Source organism: Taudactylus pleione, unplaced genomic scaffold, assembly GCF_031769625.1.
Source record: "Taudactylus pleione unplaced genomic scaffold, aTauple2 ptg001314l, whole genome shotgun sequence".
NCBI classification, from domain to species: domain Eukaryota; kingdom Metazoa; phylum Chordata; class Amphibia; order Anura; family Myobatrachidae; genus Taudactylus; species Taudactylus pleione.
In genome coordinates, this window is record NW_028285714.1 from 1,748,577 (window position 1) to 1,756,551 (window position 7,975).

Below are 7,975 nucleotides of genomic sequence, written 5' to 3' on the forward strand. Positions count from 1 at the left end.
AATTGCTTTGAAAAAAAGGGCAAAAAAGTACCAAGTTGGGGTACACACTTAAAAACTAGCTAAATAAGCTTTTGGGGGGTCTGCAAGTAGGGGGGAGCGGTTTTTTTGATTGCAAGTGCTTGCTGAAGGTGTGATTTTTGCGTTTTTTAAAACTTCACTTCAGCGTTTTGTTTTGTTTTAAAATAATAATAATAATAATAATAATAATAATAATTTTATTTATATAGCACTTTTCTCCTAAGGGACTCAGGACCTCATTCAGAGGCGGTCGCTCGGGAGCGATCGGTCGCACCCAAAGTGACTCGAGAATATGCAAACAAGCGCTCTGTCGCAGAACACATCGTTAGCGCGGAAACACCCACAACAATGAAAGCACACCTCCTATCTCTACGGCCTAATTCAGAGTCGGTCGCAGGCGGCAACCTACGGCAGCACGATTAACACCTGTTACATAGTTAATTGCCTACAAACATCGGTTGAGGCAGTAACTCGCAATGCTTAAGGTAGACCCTGGGCTACCCTTTGCTCTGCGAGCAGTAGCATCGTTATTGCAACGAGATGGTGTGTGTGATGACTCGCTCAGTAATTTATGCACGCCCTTAAAACGCCCTTTTAAAGGTCAACCACACCTGCGTGCGCACCAACACACCCCCGTTCACAAGCACCTTCCCCTGTAGCCACCCACAAACGGCACGAAATGTCAATCACAGCTACGACCTCATAGTGACTAGCGAGCAAGAGGATTGCGGTCGGGAAGACAGGCTTGCACACGCGCACTGCCAGGTACATGCATGCGCAGTTGAAAAAAACATCGCTCGCTACATTACATTTGCCTTTACAGTACAAAACACACAAAAAGCTTAAACAAGGGACATTAGTGAAATGCTAGGGTGAACCATGCTTGCACCTATTTTCAAGTATCCCAAATTTGACAGAACTACTTATTTTCTACCAAAAACACTGCTTAATGCTATTCTTCGCCACTTGTGCAAAGGCGCTAAATAGAAACAATTGACAGCACTTAAGTACCCCACTAGATTCACTATTCGGGGTCATCTTTTTGGTGGTGTCAGGCTCATTTCCCCATTTCTGTCACCGGGACACGTTTTCGCGTCCTTTGGAATTTAATAAGTCGAATATCGGGGGCGCACACAATAAGTTTCCGTGGCTAAAACACGCGAAGTCGGCTCTAAGTGCCACATGCTAAAAAGTATCGCTGGTGCGAAACTAATTAAAAACGGCTCTAAGTGTTCCACTTTGGTGCAATGCACAATTAAGTTCCTCACTTTCTGGTGACCCAGATTATCTGAAGCTGAGCATCAGTCTGGAAGAAATAAAACACTGTATTTACTGCAGAGGTTTAGGACATTTTATCCGAGACTGTCTTATTCACAAACCTTAAAATGGTGATAAAAGACAACCACAAGTCCTCAGTTATATGAGACAACCTCAAGTTCCAATTGCCAAGATGATGTCGCCAATGACAGCATGACGAAACCTCAGGAGGGATCTCTGGTGACAAATCCCCAAGAGTGATCTCTAGTGACAATGCCCAAGCAGGGGTCTCTAGTGACAATACTTCAGGAGGGGTTTCCAGTGACAAAACTCCAGGAATGGTCTCAAGCGCCATAATTACGCTGAGGACTCCTTTCCATTAGTTCCTATATTAAATTCCAATTCCTTTTTCAGCCATATTCGGTTCCAATTTGGATCTAAATCATCTGCTCCAAGCTGTTTCAAACCTGCTTCCAGCTTTAAAAAGTGCATCAGCATTTGAAACTCAAGGAGGGGTCCATGGGATCAGCCACTCAGTCACATCAACTATCCAGTCTAGTCCAGTTGATACTCCATTTTCCAATTATTTTGATGGGAATCTGGATCAATTCCATACCTTTATTAGCCAAAGTCTAACTCTCTTCCAAAAGACATCAGTGCTTCCTGCCACTCCAACTCATGATGTGTAGTCTCTTATTCTAGCCTTCTGGGATAAGGCATTGGAGTGGGCTAATTCATTTCATGACTTTTGTGTAGCCATGCAGTGAAAGTTTGCTTCAGGACATGACCAAATGCGATTCACCAAAACCCTTGATTTGCCTCCCAATTGTTCAGCAGATGCCAAACCCTCTGAACTTTCAGATCAAGCTTTACTAGACCAATATACCAGTAACTTTTGAGCTATACAAGGGAAGGCTATCCCAAAATCAACACCAGGGTCGCAACCTCTGGAATTAAGAGAGGGTTACACTTTCTTGTGCTTTTCTGAGAGTCTGGTAGGATGTCCTGGACTTTTCTCTGATGCTGTTCCTCAAAGAAAATATACAATTTTGACTTTGGAGTCGGATTCTGAGTCTGACTATGATTCAGAGACACTAGACCATTCTTTGAAGGTTTTATGTCTCCCAAAGATATTTTCACTCAGGAAGAGCTTTCATTACTGACAATTAAAGACTCACAAAGTGAATATCAACCAACATTTAGTTTGGCCCCAGCTGAGAAAAGGGAACTTCTCACTCTTGATATCCACCACACTCCATTATATGAAGATGTTTCCTCTATAGATAAAAGTTCGGTGTCTTTATCTGAAGAGAAAAGAATTGAAGAATCCAGTTTGTTGTCATCAGAACTGTAAGGATGATGTCCTGTCATGGATGGCTTAAAGCTTCTGATGTCCATGCTTCAGACATTATCAAGAAAATTAATCTTTGGTACTATGCTAATCCTATCCTAAGTGTCCAGTGGCCACTCGTGAAGTTGGTGGTATACTGTCACAAATCTGGTTCTTAACATTTCTGACAAGCTCAGACACTCCATCATTGCGGTCTCCAGGCCTATGCAGAAACATTCCATTGCAATTACCTGCCTGCACCTGAGTAGCTCTGCATTGCTTTCCTGCCCCTCTGCTTCAATGGGGCTGGACTGTCTGCTATTTAAACCTGCACTTGGAATCAGCACATTGCCTGATCAATGAGTTCCTTCCTAGGATAGTTCTAGGTTCCAGGTTTACTCCTTGTATCCTGATATCGTATCCTTTGTGAATCTCAATCGCTACTTCATGGACTCTTCGCTATTTACCATCTTAGCCTCCAGTGGCATTCTCTGCAGCTGTTGCCTGCATTCCATCAGCCGCTGTGTATTCATCCTCTGTCAGCAGTGCAGCTTCCATACTGAATACAGACTTGCTTCATTAGGCATCCCAGACTAAATGCCACCCCTCTGTGAAGTTTTCATCCAAATCCATCCAATGGAAAGGCCAGAACAGACTCCCAAAGTCAAAGTTCTGCCCAACATACACTAATGGGAAGTCCGACTGGGATCTCAACCCCCTAGAATGTCTTCAGGCATCCAATGTTACCACTCTGTAAAGGTTTTGTCCAAATCCATCCAGTGGAAGGCCCAGATCAGGCTCCCTGGGTCAAAGTTCTACCGAGCATACACCATTGGGAGGTTCAACCAGTACCCTAACTTTCCTAAAACCTGGCCAGGATTCCACTGGACCACCTCGCATTGGTTTCATCCCAATTGGTGCAGGGGTATATCTTCAAGTTATTAAGTTTTATTATGTGATGTTGTCCAAACCCATCCTGTGGAAGGCCCAGAACAGGCTCCCTGGATTAAAGTTCTGGCCGAAGCACTCCATTGTGAGGTCCGACCAGGACCCCAACTACTCCAATAGGCATACCAGACCAATTGACACCCCTCTGTGGTTTTTCATCCAAATCCATCCAATAGAAGGCCCAGAACAGGCTTCTCAGTTCAAAGTTCTAACCAGCACCCCCGGGTCAAAGTTCTGCCCAGCAAACACCAACGTGAGGTCTGACAGGACCTCCACCCCTTAGTATGTCTTCTGGGTTTAATGATACCACTCTGTGAAGTTTTCATCCAAATCCATCTAGTGGAAGACTCAGAACATGCTCCCCAGGTCCGAACAGGCTCCCTCTCTATCAAAGTTCTGCCTGGCACACTCCACCATGAGGTCAAACCAGGACCCCACCCACTCTATTAGGCATCACAGACCAATTTCCACCCCTTTGTGAAGATTTCATCCAAATCTATCCAGTGGAAGGCCCAGAACAAGCTTCTCAGGTCAAAGTTCTGCCCAACGTCCCCAGGTCAAAGTTCTGCCCAGAGTATACCAACTTGAGGTCCGACTAGGACCTCAACTGCCTAGTATGTATTCAGGTATCCAATGTTGCCACTCCGTGAAGTTTTTGTCCAAATCCATCCAATGAGGCTCAGAACAGGCTGCCCGAGTCAAAGTTCTGCCCAGCCTACACCAATGGGAGGTCCAAATGGGACCCTAGCCCCACTAAAACCTGGCCAGGATCTAACTGGACCACCTCACTTTGGTTTCATCCCATTCGGTGCAGTGGTGTCCGAATGTATAACAGGACAGTCAAGCAAACAAATAAACAATTATTTTATATTTAAGATTATACTTGATGGCTGTTATACATATATGGGTGGTCTTACTTTACACACATGTGCAATAAATGCATTTTATCGGTGTGTATATAAGTACTAACCCAGAAAAATGCACAATTGTAGTGTACAGAAGGAGCAGGTAACAGGTAGAAAGTTTAATTTGCAGATGTACCATGTATACCACCAATTATATTTTCCTTATTACACACACATTCTTAGTTTTTTTCCAAAATGAGGAATTTGGAAACTATCCTCTAGAAATCCTGCATTTCCCATGGAACAAGCCACCCATTGTGTCTCATTAGAGGAGAACTTGGATAAACAATTCTTTCAGATGGCTTTACTTGTTGATGGTATCAGTGCCATAACTGGGTGTCATAGCGCCCTGTGCTGGGAAGGCCTCCTGAGTGCATGATATCATGACATCATTCACAGGGGATGGGGCTACCATCGCCAGAAATGACAGCAATGCCCGGTGCATCTGTGAGGCAATGGCAGTGCCACAAAAGGCCTCTGCACTCTATGCATTGGCACCACTTGCTAAACCCTAGTTAAAGCCCTGGATGGTATCATGGTATTCAGGCTGTGCATGCACAGCTTGTACGATCCACCCCCCTTTCCCCCGCAGGTGTACAACCATCCCACCCACAGGTGTACGATTCGCCACCACATGTGTCTGACTCTCCCTTCCGTAGGTGTGCAATCTGGAATCCCCCCTCATAGGTGTCCAACCCCCCTCCTTCCCATCACTGCACCTGCCTAGCCTGGCTCACCTGTCTTCTTTCGGTGAGTCCGAGCCACATGTCTGTCATGTCCTGGAGCCAGGGTTCATCAGTGTAGACACAGTAGGGAGGGATCTGAATAGATCCCTGTGCTGTGGCTGCCATGTAAATCCTCACAGGCTGCCATATAAACAACAGCCTGTGAAGATTATTGGGCGCAGAACGCCATCTGAAAGAGGCGTTCAATAACACCATCAACACCATCAAGTTCCAAAAAAAATGCTTTTATGGAACTTGATGAATGGCCCTGACACTTATTTTTTACAAAAGTATGTAAAAATCTTGATTTTCTTATGCTTTTGTACAAAATAAGTGATGATGAATAGGCCCCAAAGTCTCCATGCTCAAATAACGAACATTCTCCAGATCATAGATGTTTTTCAGTAACTGAAGAACTTGATACTACATTTATCCTCCCTCATAAAAAAAATCTGCAGAATCAAACATTTTTAATAAATTTACAAACTAATCAAACCTTCATTCCTTTCCCTGCCTTCATCTACTCCATAAATATACTCCATCTCCTTCGGGCCTCTGATCTAGTTGATTAATGAAAATATTTTTTGATTACTCTATGGGGTCATATAGTTTATTAAACTGCCATACTGTCAGCCACTGCAGTTTCCTAGATGTGCCATGAAGAAAGCTGAACTGCCATATGTTTGTGACGCTCACTGCTGTCGCTTAGCTTAGTCAGCCAGCTAGCTTGGTACAACCTTTTGGCCTAAACTGGATGAAATCAATATTGTGAGCTGTGAAGTGTTCAAAACTGACTGGAAATAAATATTATTAAGATTAGTAATACAGTAGGAAAAAAACTGGCCCAAATTATATGATTTCAGCTGGTTTTATGAATTTTTTAAAAAAAATACAGATCCAAAACTAATACCAAAACACACAAGGGCGGTTTTGCAAAACCAAAACCAGATCAAAAACACGAAGGAGATACAGATCCAAAACCAAAACCAGCAAAAATGGCTTGGCGCACATCTCTATATTAAATACATTTGTGCCACCAACTTTTAGTCCCTCTATACACTGCATATTTTCAGAATACCGTAACCAATAGGTATGTTTGACACAAAATATATTTATCCTTCAACAGGAATCCCAGTTACATGTTTTGTGGAACCATCAAAGTCCAACTCATGAAAGAAGGGAATGATGCAAACAAGGAACTACTGCAGCAGCCACAGACTCCAGTCACATATATGTTTTAGAACAAACATTATGGGTATTGGTCAGTTTAAGTCTAATATTCTCACAAAGGTCAGCATTTTTCTGAGAAACTGATTCTTATCTATGCATGATCCCCCTTCCCTACTCCATTCAGATGCCAAAAATAATGGAATTTCAAAGAATATTATTGCAGATCAGATAATTATTTTTCACAACATCATGACATCTCAGTGACATTGGACTATAAATCATTCATCATCTATCTCAATATTTAAATTATATTACTGCTGATTGCAAAAATACAGTATTTCAATTTACCAGTTTGCAAAATACGTAGAAAAACCAAATTCAATATCAAAGATAGTTGCTTTGAGATATGATCCAAATGGACAGTGACACAAACTTATATTTGAATAGGGATGTAGTCAGGATACCGGCGGGCGCTATCCCGCCCGACAATATCCCGACACTGACATCCCGATATGGGACTAAAGATAGGCGTCGAAATCCCGACGCCTATCATTAGCCCAGATACAAAATTCTGACTCCCGGCATACCGAACAAAGGTAAGCTGGGTGTCTTAGCGTTTAGCCATGGGGAGGATTAGGTTTAAGCACCCCCTCGGAGGGTTAGGGTAGGGAAAGTGGGGGTTAGGGTTAGGCACCACTAGGTGGAGGTTAGGGTTAGGCACCCCCCCTGGGAAGGTTAGGTTTAGGCACTAACATGGGGAGGTTAGGGTTAGGCACTAACGTGGGGAGGTTAGGATTAGGCACTACAGTGGGGAGGTTAGGTTTAGGCACTAACATGGGGAGGTTAGGGTTAGGCACTAACGTGTGGAGGTTAGGGTTAGGCACCACTAAGGGAGGGTTAAGGTAGGGAGAGGAGAGAGTTAGGGTACTTACCTGCTGCAGTCAGGATTTCGATCCGTTGGGCTGCCGCTGTTGGTATTTGATCCGGCGGCTAAACAGCCACCGGCATTACATACTGATTCCATTTTAATATACAATAGCAGCTGTTGATATCGATAGCTGCAGCTGCCGGAACGGTCAGTGCCACTTACAGTTTATATATTGCCCAGCACATCAGAGTGCTATATAGCCACGCTGATAATGACGTGGCACAGAGCACCCCTGTCATGTACCACCCAAGTCCACTTTCATATATGCGGAGAAGCGGTATCAGCGCACATAACATGCGCTGATGCCAAAAATCCTCCTAACGCCTGTTCACACATCTTCCCCACAATGCATTGGAGCCTGAAATAATACATTTGTAGAATATAATATTGCTGAATTTATAAACTGTAAAAATACTTTTGGCAATCTGAATACAGTAAGTGTAAAGCTCTGAATAGGTTTTATATTGTTTTAAATACGCTAGAAAAATATACAAGGAAGAAAGAAAATAAGTATGGAGAATTGAAACTTGTTTGAGTGGCTTGGACATATATTCTGGAAATAAAATGATTTCTCATATTTAAACATATGTTTTTAAAATGAGAACATAAGCATCAATTATACAAGTATCAATTATAAAAGCAACAATTAAACAATTTAAACGAACAAAAGTCTAAATTAAGGCTGATACAGTCA